This window comes from Micropterus salmoides, unplaced genomic scaffold (assembly GCF_014851395.1).
Source record: "Micropterus salmoides isolate LMB-PRFRI ecotype aquatic unplaced genomic scaffold, ASM1485139v1 Ms_hic_scaffold_16, whole genome shotgun sequence".
In the NCBI taxonomy this organism is placed as follows: domain Eukaryota; kingdom Metazoa; phylum Chordata; class Actinopteri; order Centrarchiformes; family Centrarchidae; genus Micropterus; species Micropterus salmoides.
The window spans coordinates 2362221-2374590 of record NW_024040707.1 but is presented as its reverse complement, the minus strand read 5'-3'; the positions used below and the strand labels follow the sequence as shown (position 1 = coordinate 2374590).

The 12370-nt window shown below is 42.0% G+C and overlaps 1 protein-coding gene across 7 annotated transcripts in view; it reads left to right on the top strand.

The window, feature by feature from the left end:
* LOC119905009 (extracellular sulfatase Sulf-2-like) overlaps nucleotides 1–12370 on the top strand; it is a 120215-nt gene that overhangs the window by 48319 nt on the left and 59526 nt on the right. The window contains exon 1 of one of the 7 annotated variants that reach the window (XM_038721662.1): nucleotides 11802–12126. The exons of the other annotated variants lie outside the window; for them this stretch is intronic. The gene's annotated coding sequence lies outside the window, so the exon portion shown is untranslated. Of the gene's footprint in view, nucleotides 1–11801; nucleotides 12127–12370 lie in introns of those variants that run through there. 7 annotated transcript variants of the gene reach the window in all.

The window sequence follows — 12370 nt, the reverse complement described above, 5'->3', positions numbered from 1 at the left end:
TCCAGTGTGAGTTGACGCAGGGCTGAGGACGGTAAAAACCGTGGCGAACACTGTGTGAGTCCGCCGTTAGAGATGGTTGCACGTGAAATCCTCAGACCAGCCCGTCAAAGTCACTTAAATCCCCTTTCTTCCCCATTCTGATGCTCACTTTGAACTGCAGCGAGTCGTCTTGACCACGTCTACATGCCTAAATGCATTGAGTTGCTGCCATGTGATTGGCTGATTAGCTATTTGCGATAACAAGCAATTGAACAGGTGTACCTAATAAAGTGGCCGGTGAGTGTATGTATACTTTCTCTTCCAGGCTTCTGAGGCAAGGTATGAGGCGTCAGTTTAAACAACTATATCAATTACTTTTGATTTGAACATCAGAATTATAAAATTATTTAGAAAAGAAATCAATATTTCTCTAAAATCATCATCTGTAAAGAACAAAATATTTTACACCTTTTTACAGATAAATGTAGCATTTTGCATTATTGCAAAGAGCAGGAATTGTGACCATGAAAAGCAGGGGCGACTGTGGCTCAGGAGCTGGAGCGGGTTGCCTGTTAATCGGTTAATCGGAAGGTCGGCGGTTCAATCGCCGGCTGTATGCCGAAGTGTCGTTGGGCAAGATACTGTGGCTGTTCCACCAGTGTGCGTTAGCGTGTTAGTGTGTGAATGTTAGTTTGTGTTTGAGCACTTAGGATCAATGTATGAAAGGTGAATTCAGATGTTGTGTAAAGGCGCTTTGAGTGGTCGAGAAGGCGCTATACGGAGCATTTACATATGTTGTTGTTTTTGTTATTGTATTATGACACATTTTAAGGTCAGAGCTCAGGGTCAAAGGTCAGCGTGAGAGGTCCACTCTGATGTGAGCTGCTGTGATTCAGTTTAATGACACAAAATGGCAGCTTTTAGTTCCTCGGAGGGAGCTGGGAGCTTTTCACACACAATCACACACACACACCTAGTAAAAAGCTCACAATGATCAAAGTGTGCATAGTGTGTTTCTCAGTGTGTGTCAGAGGTGAGTGTTTAACATGATCACAGCTTTCTAATGGAGGTAGTAATTACCGCCTGGCAGCCTGCCAACACAACTCACCTGTACACACTCTCACACACACTCAGTCTCTCCGTCTCTTTGTGTCTGTTCTAAACCTTCTTTCTGCTTTATTGTCACATTTTGCCAAAACGAAATTTAACACAAGTCTAATTCAGAACTACAACAATCACTTCAGGGTTTCAGTGACTTTCTACATGTTGCATGTAAACGAGCACATGCTATCACTGCTCGAGTCAGATTAAAGTTAGAGTTCTGCTTGAATTATTAGTCCCACAAATGTCTATGAAACAAATCTTTCCTGGTTCCAGGACACGGCGTTACAGTGCGCAGTCGAGCTAGCTCGCTGCTCTTCATAGTTTCCTCCATCATGGGAGCCACGCTGGCCCGGGATGGTTGTAGTTGCAGTTGCAGTATTTGGGGCAACACATTCTCACTCACACATTGTCACACATGGACCCCTTGGCATCGCCTTTTAAGGCCACTTCAGCTTTGTTTTTGCACATGTAGGGTCATGTAATGTCTGGTTAACTACTGCTTAAGGTTGTGTTTAGGCACCAAAACTAGTTGGTTAGGTTTAGTAAAAGGTTGTGGTTGGTTTAGGTTCAGTTGTGGAAGTTAAGTAACGTAACATAACTAAAAAGAATCCATGTTTGTTTTCAGCCCAGTTTCTGACCCACCCTCCACCCCAGCCACCTCCTTACTCTGACTTTTCTGTTATCTATATACTACATCTGCTGTCTGGGTTCAACTATGACGCTAAAGGGTTTCCCAGTCCCAACGCCAAGGAGTCTTGACCATGTGTCCATACATGACAACTTGGTAGTGAGAGTGTGTTGGATTTGGAAATGTAGCTCCAAGTTATTTCTCTTGAAACCAGAGCGGGAATAAATATTCATCCATTGTCCGACTTTACGTTCTTGACTCTGACCTCCACGCTTTGAACTCTCTTACATTCCGCCTCGTTTCTCTTCGTCTGGTTTGCAACCTTGTTTGATTAAAGGAGACCTATTAAACTGCTTTTCCAGACCTATATTGTAGTTCTGTGACTCCTGTATGACAGCTTTGCATGATTCAAGTTCAAAAAAATATGTCATGTAGTCAAGAAGGCCTTCATTTCAGCCTCTGTTTGATACAAGCTGTAGATGCTCCTGTCACTTTAAGGCCCCCCCCTCTCAAAGCCCACTGTCTTCTGATTGGCCAAGACCAGAAGCATGTTACCAGGCTGTTGTTGTTGCTGGGCAGAACAGGCAGACTGAGCGTTGCTGTGCCCATATATGGAACGCCGGCTCCGTCTGGCTCGGTGTTACGGAGCTCTTGGTAGAAAAAGCAGATAAAAACAGAGCGTCAAAACAGGAGGAAACCTGAGGTTTTTACTCACAGGAATTTCTTTTAAATACTTTAACCTCATTTTTTGCCCTAACATTGTAGGTAAGTCATAAAATGTCTAAAAGCATAATAGGTCTGCTTTAAGAAATCGATTTCATTGTTCGCATGAGACGCTGTTATCGTTACTCCACGAGTGAGCAGTGTTGCCAGACTGGAGACGATTTCGTCCCGTTTAATTCAGCAGCAACATGTAGGAGTTTACAAAAGCCTAAATATACATGAAAAGGTCGCATGCTTCTAGTGCAGTGCGCTGTGTATGTAATAATTTTAATCAGCCCAAATGATCCAACTGCAGTATTTATTACCCATGTGCTTCTCCAGCTACCCTAGTTTACTGCAGAGGTGCTCATTCTAAGCAAGAGAATTAATTATTAATTCAATCTTTGTTTTAGAATATCTCTAAGCATCTCTTGCTGACCAGTTAGTTGAAAATGGACTACATTGTTTTAATTAGGGGTGTGACAATAAATCAATACGGCAATATACCGTTGTACATTTTTCCATGATACTGTATCGATATTCCAGCCCATCATATCGATACATAATATTAATCAAAAATAGCGCTTCCACGGTTAGCTCAATGCTAACATACAATGGGGATCTCCATTAACGTGCTAACAGACATTAGAATTGCGATTGTGAAAATACAATCTTAACATAAACTACACATTTTGCTTCACATGCGGAACATCCTGAGTGACGTACTGCGCAAATACTTAAAGTACATGTTTCCTGAGCTCTGTGTGAAATAAAAAAGAGCTGCTAACTTCACCGTCTTGAGCTGCTCTCCACACAGATCAGCTACAGCAACCCCAAAGGGTCAAAACTCAAACCCAATGTTCCCAGTGGTCTAAAAATAGAGCTATCAGTAGGAAGAGAAAGGGCAGCACAACGCTGTGTCACTGAACGGTTATTAATATAATGTGATGTACAGACTAGACTCAGGTGGTACACAGAAATTTGTATTTGCAGTAAACAATTCCGTGAATTTGCATTTTATGTGCCTTTTATAAACAAATGTTTTGATAATAATTTTTCATAGTTGCTCTGTAGTTCTGTAGAGCAGAATTGTGCTGTTTGGATTTGCAGCAAATAAATAGGAAATTTTTTCATGGGCATTTTGTATTAATAGTTAGATATCGTGATGTATCACTTTAGGATTGTCAAGCGATATATTGATTGTCGCAGAATTGCTGTATCGTGATATTATCGTTATCGTGAGCCGTGTATCGTATCGTGATGGTACCCTGCGATTCCCACCCCTAGTTTTAATGACATTTAACATGTATTATTAGTGCTGATATAATTACATGTAAACAGCGTTTTTAATTAAATTTGTTAATTTATACTTTAAGCATTCTTTTAGGGCTGAAACGATTCATCGATTAAATTGATAAAAACTATATAGCGTGCTGTTTCGCACGGACATTTATTACTGTCGCACATCGCGTTTACGCTGTGCGAACACGACGTGATTATGGAAGTGGAGAGAAGTGGAGGAAGAGAGAAAATGGCGACCGCCATGTCTAAAGTCACAAAATTGCACCAAAAGTAAGACTTGACCTCGCAATCATCAGGTTTCCAGTAGTGAAACACTTCGACCTCAACTTCTGACTCCTGCAGGAAACTGGACGTCAAAATGTCTTTGTGGACTGAGACTCTGAAACTTCAGTCAAGATGGAGAAAATATAAAATCTTTTAAAAGTATAATTTGGTTTGATCGACGTGCAAGTAATTTTCCTCTGAGCAACAAATCAGTACAATCAACTGATCAGTTATTATTCTTATAGCAGCAGCGTGATGTGTAACCGGGCTGTTTCATTAGCATTTTATTTCATCAGTCGGTTCGTGCATCAGAGGAGCGAGCTGTGGAGAGCAGCTCCTCACCCGAGGACAAAAGAGCGTCTATCAGTCCATCTGTCACTCCCTTGTCTGTTTCGTTCAGCAGAGCTGTGAGATAAGAGGAGTTCATTAGTCAGATAACTCGTCTCCTTCGCCGCCTTTACCTCGGTTCTCTGCATCTGTCTTCCTCCTCCTTTCTAACAGAGCGCTCTCTCCACGTCTCTTCTTTCCACCTCTGGGGACGACGAAACCTCAAAGCTGATTTCATGGAAATCTGACGAGTACAGTAGTTAGATATTTTTCTCTGGACCTAAGTGGTGAACAGTCGGATAATCAGTGTCGTCTTTGACAGCTCGCCTCATACGGGCGCTTGCTCAAGACCCCTTGCTGTTGCTTTTTAACGCACAGGGTACCCTTATGGCATCGTTTTTGCACATTATAAATATACAACGTTCAGGTTAGACTTTCAAAATAAAACTAGTGCTCAAATATTTGGTGGCAATGTTAAACAAATAAGAAAAAAATATTCAGCTTTTAACACCTTTACCTGACGAGATCTCTCCTTTTGCTGAAATTTTGCAGAGCTTATGTGGGCTTTTAGATCGGCGGCACCTTTATTTGACACTGACACGTACAAACCAGCTTTGATCCAGACTGAGATTTGTGTGTTGTGCTTGGCCATTTTTTAACTAACTAAGCCGACTAATGTTGGCGTGCGAGAAGGGAGGACCTACAGAGAAAGGTCAAAGCAATGCAGACACTGACACAATAAATGGAGACTGTAGAAAGCAAAAGCTTCCCAGTGTGTTACAAACTGACGCCAGCGGGTCTTGACCACGACTTGAGAGTGAGAATGTGTCGTCTTCGACCCTGATGGCTGCAGGAAAAAGAAGCGGCTGATCTCATGTGCTGTTTTGTTTTTGTTGGGTGTCAAGATGGTCCTCCTTCTACTTCTTCTTCTTTTATGTCTTTTTTTTCTTCTTACCACAAATCTTACTCACCAGTATTTCACTTCATGTGTTGACGTCAGCTTTATGTCCACTTTTCTCTTCTGTATTTGGACGGTGTTTGACGTTGGGATGGTGTCCTGTTACTGTGTATCTTCCATGTTTCTCCGGTGAAGACATGTTTGGTTGTTGTCCTCTTTTTCTCTCACGAGGTTCTTTCTCCCACTTGTATAGGTAGTGGAGATATATATATACTCTCTATATAACACTCATGGATGTTAAGTGGTGTGTAAATGAGTGAGAGGAGCTGATAATTGATGCGTAGATGGTGTGCAGATGGAGAGAACATTAAAAAGTGTGTAAATGAGGTGGTGGGCGGAACCTGTGCTGGTGTATAAATATGGAAGAGGTGGATGGACGAGAGAGAGATGGTGTGTAAATGAGGTCTTGTATTTAGATGATGCTTCTGTCTTCATGTTCTATTCATGTTGAAGTGCTGTGTGTGTGTGTGCAGCAGATGGGCAGCGTATCTCTTAAAGGGATATTCCATCCTAAAACAGTATTCCCACGTTGTTGTTCCTCCTCCTCTGTTTCAGTCGTTAGTTATTTGGCAGACGTCAGATGTCTCTTCTAACCGGCCAAACATTTCTCCTACTTCCCTGTTTTCTCCCTCGTATGTTGATTCAGTGTTTGAGTTTTGAATTGATTTACCTGGAGCAGATTTCATTTCAGGCAGACGAGCTTAGTATCCCCTTGTACATGTCTTCTTAAAACTCACGTTTATCTTATGGCTTTTCCTTAACAGATGGTGTTTGTTGCTTGTTTTGAATTTTATTGTGTTGGATTATTTTAACATATTTTAATAATCTCATATTATTTGTTCTTATTATAAAGCATTTTGTAATTTTGGTTTTATTGTTAGGTTCCACAATAGATCAGTCAGTGGCACAAGGATGCAGACACAAACACAGATGGGAGATAGTTTGTGGTATTTATTGGCAATGACACAGTTAAAACTGGGATGAGACAGTCAAAAAAAAAACCCGAAGTCCATACAGAAGCAGGTGGTTAGTTCATGAGTCCAAACTGATATTTTAGATCCAAAAACAACAAATTATTTAATCCAAAGATGAGAAACATGAAACGCTGGAAGCTAAACCTTGAACACAGGAATGACAGTGTTGAACAAAGGGCAAGACCAACTAAATGCACCAGTGGGGGTGAAACATAATCACACACAGGTGAGTCAGTGAGATGTGCACATGAAGTAAAAGGAGACACACAAGGCAGAGAAACTACAAAGTAAAACAGGAAACATGAAACACACAGCCACCACAACAGAACCATGACAGTTACATAAATAAAGTTATTATTGTTATTGTTAAATTTCCGTTTGTTCAGTTTGAAAAATACAATTTTTTGTCCGATGAAGACGACCCTATCTCCTACAACATACTTTTATTTATTCTACTAATTGGCTTTGCCACATATGTTTTGGAGCAAATGCAATCACTGTCTTGATTATGTACTCTGGCAATGATTTTTCCAATCAAGGGAGGGTTTTTACCGCAGCAAAAGTGGTCCGGTTGGAAGCTCAGGACTCTGATAACGGAGATCAAGGTTTACATCCTGAGCCCGTAAGGTTATAGCTACTAAATCCAGTTTGTCCTCCCCAGAAAGGCAGCCTTGTAGGTCGATCATGCAGTAGCTTCTTACGACCCAAGGTTAGGTTTTTTGTTAGGCTGCAACTTCTAGAGGCAGAAGAAGTCAGGTGACGTAGGGAGGTGGTGGGGTGGATGGATGAGTCAATAAGTAAACTCAGGACTTTCACTCAGGAGACCGAGGTTTGTGTCCCGTGTTACTAAAAGTCAAAGGTCACATGTTTTGCCAAGTTCAATGATGTTTTCCTAACCCTAACCAAGGAGTTTTTGTTGCCTAAACCTAACCAAGGAGTTTTTGTTGCCTAAACCTAACCAAGGAGTTTATGTTGCCTCTACCTAACCCAGTAGTTTTTGTTGCCTAAACCTAACCAAGGAGTTTTTGTTGCCTAAACCTAACCAAGGAGTTTTTGTTGCCTAAACCTAACCAAGGAGTTTTTGTTGCCTAAACCTAACCAAGGAGTTTATGTTGCCTCTACCTAACCCAGTAGTTTTTGTTGCCTCAACCTAACCAAGGAGTTTTTGTTGCCTCAACCTAACCAAGGAGTTTTCCAAGGAGTTTTTGTTGCCTGAACCTAACCAAGGAGTTTTTGTTGCCTGAACCTAACCAAGGAGTTTTCCAAGGAGTTTTTGTTGCCTGAACCTAACCAAGGAGTTTTTGTTGCCTAAACCTAACCAAGGAGTTTTTGTTGCCTGAACCTAACCAAGGAGTTTTTGTTGCCTGAACCTAAGCAAGGAGTTTATATTGCCTGAACCTAACCCAGTAGTTTTTGTTGCCTGAACCTAACCAAGGAGTTTTTGTTGCCTGAACCTAACCAAGGAGTTTTTGTTGCCTCAACCTAACCAAGGAGTTTTTGTTGCTTGAAACCTAACCAAGGAGTTTTTGTTGCCTAAACCTAACCAAGGAGTTTTTGTTGCTTGAACCTAATCAAGGAGTTTTTGTTACCTGAACCTAACCAAGGAGTTTTTGTTGCTTGAAACCTAACCAAGGAGTTTTTGTTGCCTGAACCTAACCCAGTAGTTTTTGTTGCCTCAACCTAACCAAGGAGTTTTTGTTGCCTAAACCTAACCAAGGAGTTTTTGTTGCTTGAAACCTAACCAAGGAGTTTTTGTTGCCTAAACCTAACCCAGTAGTTTTTGTTGCCTCAACCTAACCAAGGAGTTTTTGTTGCCTCAACCTAACCAAGGAGTTTTCCAAGGAGTTTTTGTTGCCTGAACCTAACCAAGGAGTTTTTGTTGCCTAAACCTAACCAAGGAGTTTTTGTTGCCTGAACCTAACCAAGGAGTTTTTGTTGCCTGAACCTAAGCAAGGAGTTTATATTGCCTGAACCTAACCCAGTAGTTTTTGTTGCCTCAACCTAACCAAGGAGTTTTTGTTGCTTGAAACCTAACCAAGGAGTTTTTGTTGCCTAAACCTAACCAAGGAGTTTTTGTTGCCTGAACCTAACCAAGGAGTTTTTGTTACCTGAACCTAACCAAGGAGTTTTTGTTGCTTGAAACCTAACCCAGTAGTTTTTGTTGCCTCAACCTAACCAAGGAGTTTTTGTTGCCTAAACCTAACCAAGGAGTTTTTGTTGCTTGAAACCTAACCAAGGAGTTTTTGTTGCCTAAACCTAACCAAGGAGTTTTTGTTGCCTGAACCTAACCAAGGAGTTTTTGTTGCTTGAAACCTAACCAAGGAGTTTTTGTTGCCTAAACCTAACCAAGGAGTTTTTGTTGCCTGAACCTAACCAAGGAGTTTTTGTTGCTTGAAACCTAACCAAGGAGTTTTTGTTGCCTGAACCTAACCAAGGAGTTTTTGTTGCTTGAAACCTAACCAAGGAGTTTTTGTTACCTGAACCTAACCCAGTAGTTTTTGTTGCCTCAACCTAACCAAGGAGTTTTTGTTACCTGAACCTAACCCAGTAGTTTTTGTTGCCTCAATCTAACCAAGGAGTTTTTGTTGCCTCAATCTAACCAAGGAGTTTTTGTTGCCTCAATCTAACCAAGGAGTTTTTGTTGCCTAAACCTAACCCAGTAGTTTTTGTTGCTTGAAACCTAACAAAGTAGTTTTTGTTACCTGAACCTAACCAAGTAAAATAAAGCTTTCACTAAGGAGTTGATGATAGTTTATATGAGGCTTGTTGAGGGAGCTGTTCCTGATGGTGGTAGAAACACTGAAGCCATCGTGTTCCCCTGAGATATCTGCGATATGAAACATCAGCAGGCTGAAAGTGGTCGGGACATGTGCATTTACATTTGCTGCTCCTGTGGAACCGCTGGCATCCACCTCATCAATAAAGCAGCCGAAGAGCGCTTCTTCACATCCACACTACAGATAAATGATTTAGACCTGGACACGATGTGACTGCAGGTCAACATCTCACTATCGTACATGTTATATTATGATCTGCTGTTTAATGGCCACAGCTGTGAGTCAAAATCAATTCATTGATTCTAAATGGCAACAAAAGCCAAGGTCATCAGTCATTGTCAGAGTAATAAGCCTCTGTTATTTGTCATTTTCTCACCAAGAGGATCCTCGTTATTACAATATTAAACAACATGAACAGTCCTCGGCGTCCCAGAGGGGCGCCAGTGCAGCCACCATGTGAAACTACATCCTGATAATTTATCTTACTAGAGGCATGGTCAGGGGGTCTCCTTTTGTATAAATTCAGGCTATTTTTCTCTGCATAGACTCAGTTAGGTCTGTCTTGTAAAAATTACGTTCACAAACAAAAGATTAACAGAAACGTTTAGTAGGAAATGGTGCCAGAAGCTGGTCGCCAGGCAAGAATGTTGATATTGGACAATTCTGCAAAACCCTGTGTTAAGTTCAGAGAAAAGTTTTTTTTACATCTAAAGACAGCTTTTTTAAATTTATCTCTTTCTACAATATCTGCACATGGCAACTACGGCATGGTTACAGTTCGGGAGAGATCGTGCTTAAGGTGTTGTGACATTATTCTTGTCCTCTGAATATTCACTCCAGACCTCATTCACTTCCACTAAGCCCCAAACAACAGACAAATTCAAGTTTCCTGTTTGGATGCAATGTCCAGTCAGAGTTCTAAAACTTTGACCAAGCGGATGAGCCCGTTATAGACCAATAGAATCAGTTACTTCTGTGTCTTTCCATTTTATTTTTAGTCCAGCTACTCTCACACACTGTGTACAGTATGTGATCGCAGGCACATTTTGCTAAACAGAAAAAAAAGGAAAGCAGAAACTGCAGGTCTGTGACAGGAAAAATCTCCCATTGGTGCAACAACTGGGAGAACTTGATGCAGATATCTGGTGTGCGAGGGCGGCCAGTGGTGCCAGGAAACGGAAGCACAGCTGTCAGCTCCAACTCCAGCCCTTTCTCATGAATTCCCGGGGCATGAAATAGCAACGCTTTGTGACATGTGTCTGTCACATGGCACACTGTAGCATCATAGTTCTACGCAAAAAGTAGGCCTATTATAAATAACAGTCTGCGTAAAGAAGTTGCTGGCGTGGAGCGATGGGTTCGAAGCAAGACCTTTGCCTAGGGGACCGGTGTTTGTTTCCTGTGTCAAACAAAAAGTCAACACTGATTCTTTATACTTAAGTTACTTTTTTTTTTCCCAAGCCACAGTGTTTCCCTAAATTTAACCAAGTCATTTTTGTGCCTGAACCTAACCACTAGTTTTATTTTGAAATTCTAACCATGCTACCTCGACCGCGGAGCCCTACATGTTCTAAAATTACGCTAAAGGGTCCCCAGGGCGTTAAAAAGGCACGCTAAGGAGTCTTATGTGTGACGAGTTGGTATGACAGCGGGTTGGTGCATCAAGGTAGTTAATTTATCAGCCATCAATGAGGTGGATCAGAAACCGGGCCTTCACCCAGGAGGCCGGTGTTTGTTTTCTGTGTGAAACAGTCTTTTTAGTCATGTTAATTAATGTAAATTTACGTGAGTAAATCACGTATGTTAAGTCACGTTTCGGTTATTTTAACCCAAACCATCTTTTCCTAAACATTTCACAACATTAAACACTAGTTTGGCAACCGGACGTTGCATATTTATTCCTGCTAACTCGACTGTGGACTCCATAAGTGCAAAAAAGGCGACACCAAGGGGTCTTGACCAAGCGTCCGTATCAGTCACCCTAGGATAAAAATGGGTCGCCAACAGAGCTCTGTAAAATCACTTTAGATAAATGTGGGAAAAGCTTCCATGTTCAATACGATGCAAGCTTCCGGGACTTGAAAATGCTGCGTGGAAACTTCTTTGGTGAGCGCTAGTATACTTGGCAAAGAAAAACTTTGAGCGACACTACTCCTCCTACGGTCTTGTTCAAGCGGTTCATCTTCTCAAAAGATGTTTCTGCAGCTCTGCTTCATCCTGGTGCAAGCTGCACTTCCTACGAGCAGTCCTGCCTACCTCGGCTCCGGGTTCCACCATCTCCTGTTCCTCCTCTTAGTTTTTCTGTCTTTTTATTATCAACTTAGCCAGACAGAAAGTTAATCAGCCCACGTTTTGTGTCTGAAAATAAACAAGAGAAAGGAATGGGCGTGAGAGGAGATGAGAAAGTGATGAAGAGATGCAGAGACAATAGAGACAGGCAGCGAGAGAGTGAGAGAGAGCGAGAGAGAGGAAAAAGGCGATAAAGAAGCAGAGGAGAGGATCCAGAACAGGAGGTATAAAAAGATCAACAGAAAGAGAGAGGGCGATAGAGAAAGCTTGAGCGAGACACAGAGAGGGAGAGAAAGAGGGAGGGGAGTAGGACGGAGGAGGGCGAGCAGCGGCTCAGCTGTTGTTACGACAGGGAGAGCGTGCGGTCATCAAGGGGAGAGCGCGGTTTCCACAGGGATTATTACCATGTCTGCCGCAGCAACGGCCAACAGGACCTGAACTGAGAGGGGGGTGGGGGGGGGAGGTTGTCGGCGTTTGGGCAGAGCCCTACGAGCAAGGCAGCAGGGGTCATGAAGACCAGATAGGAAAGAGAGACAAGAGAGGAGAGAGCCGGAGTGAGGAACGATGTCAGGCTCACTGAAGGAAAAGACAAAGAAGAATGGAGAGAGAAAAAGATAGAAAGAGAGAGAAGATCTGAGAGTGTGAAACGTCAAACGAGAGGAAGCGAAAGAAGAAAAAAGTGCCAAAGAGGAACAGAAACAGAGAAGTGGTAGTGTCTGTTCTGGCTGTTCTGCAGAGTGTCAGGATACTTGTGGTCTTCGCATCTGAATTTTGTTTTACTCCTCGTCTTCACGCCGAGAGGAACAGAACGCTCAGTTTACAGTAAGTGTATCTGATTTCGTGCATGTTTCAGGTCTCTGCTGGGCGGCTCAGGTTGTTCACTTTGGATTAGTTTGATTTACTGGCGTCAAGTGAGACAAACAGCTGCAGGACGTGAAGGATAAGTCTGGTGTTGTTCTTTAGTTTTGTTATCGTCCACAATGTGTTGGTCCCTACTGAAGACTTAAAAACACCTCATATATATATAGTTTCATTTTTAAATACAGGACATAATTCCAAATGTATT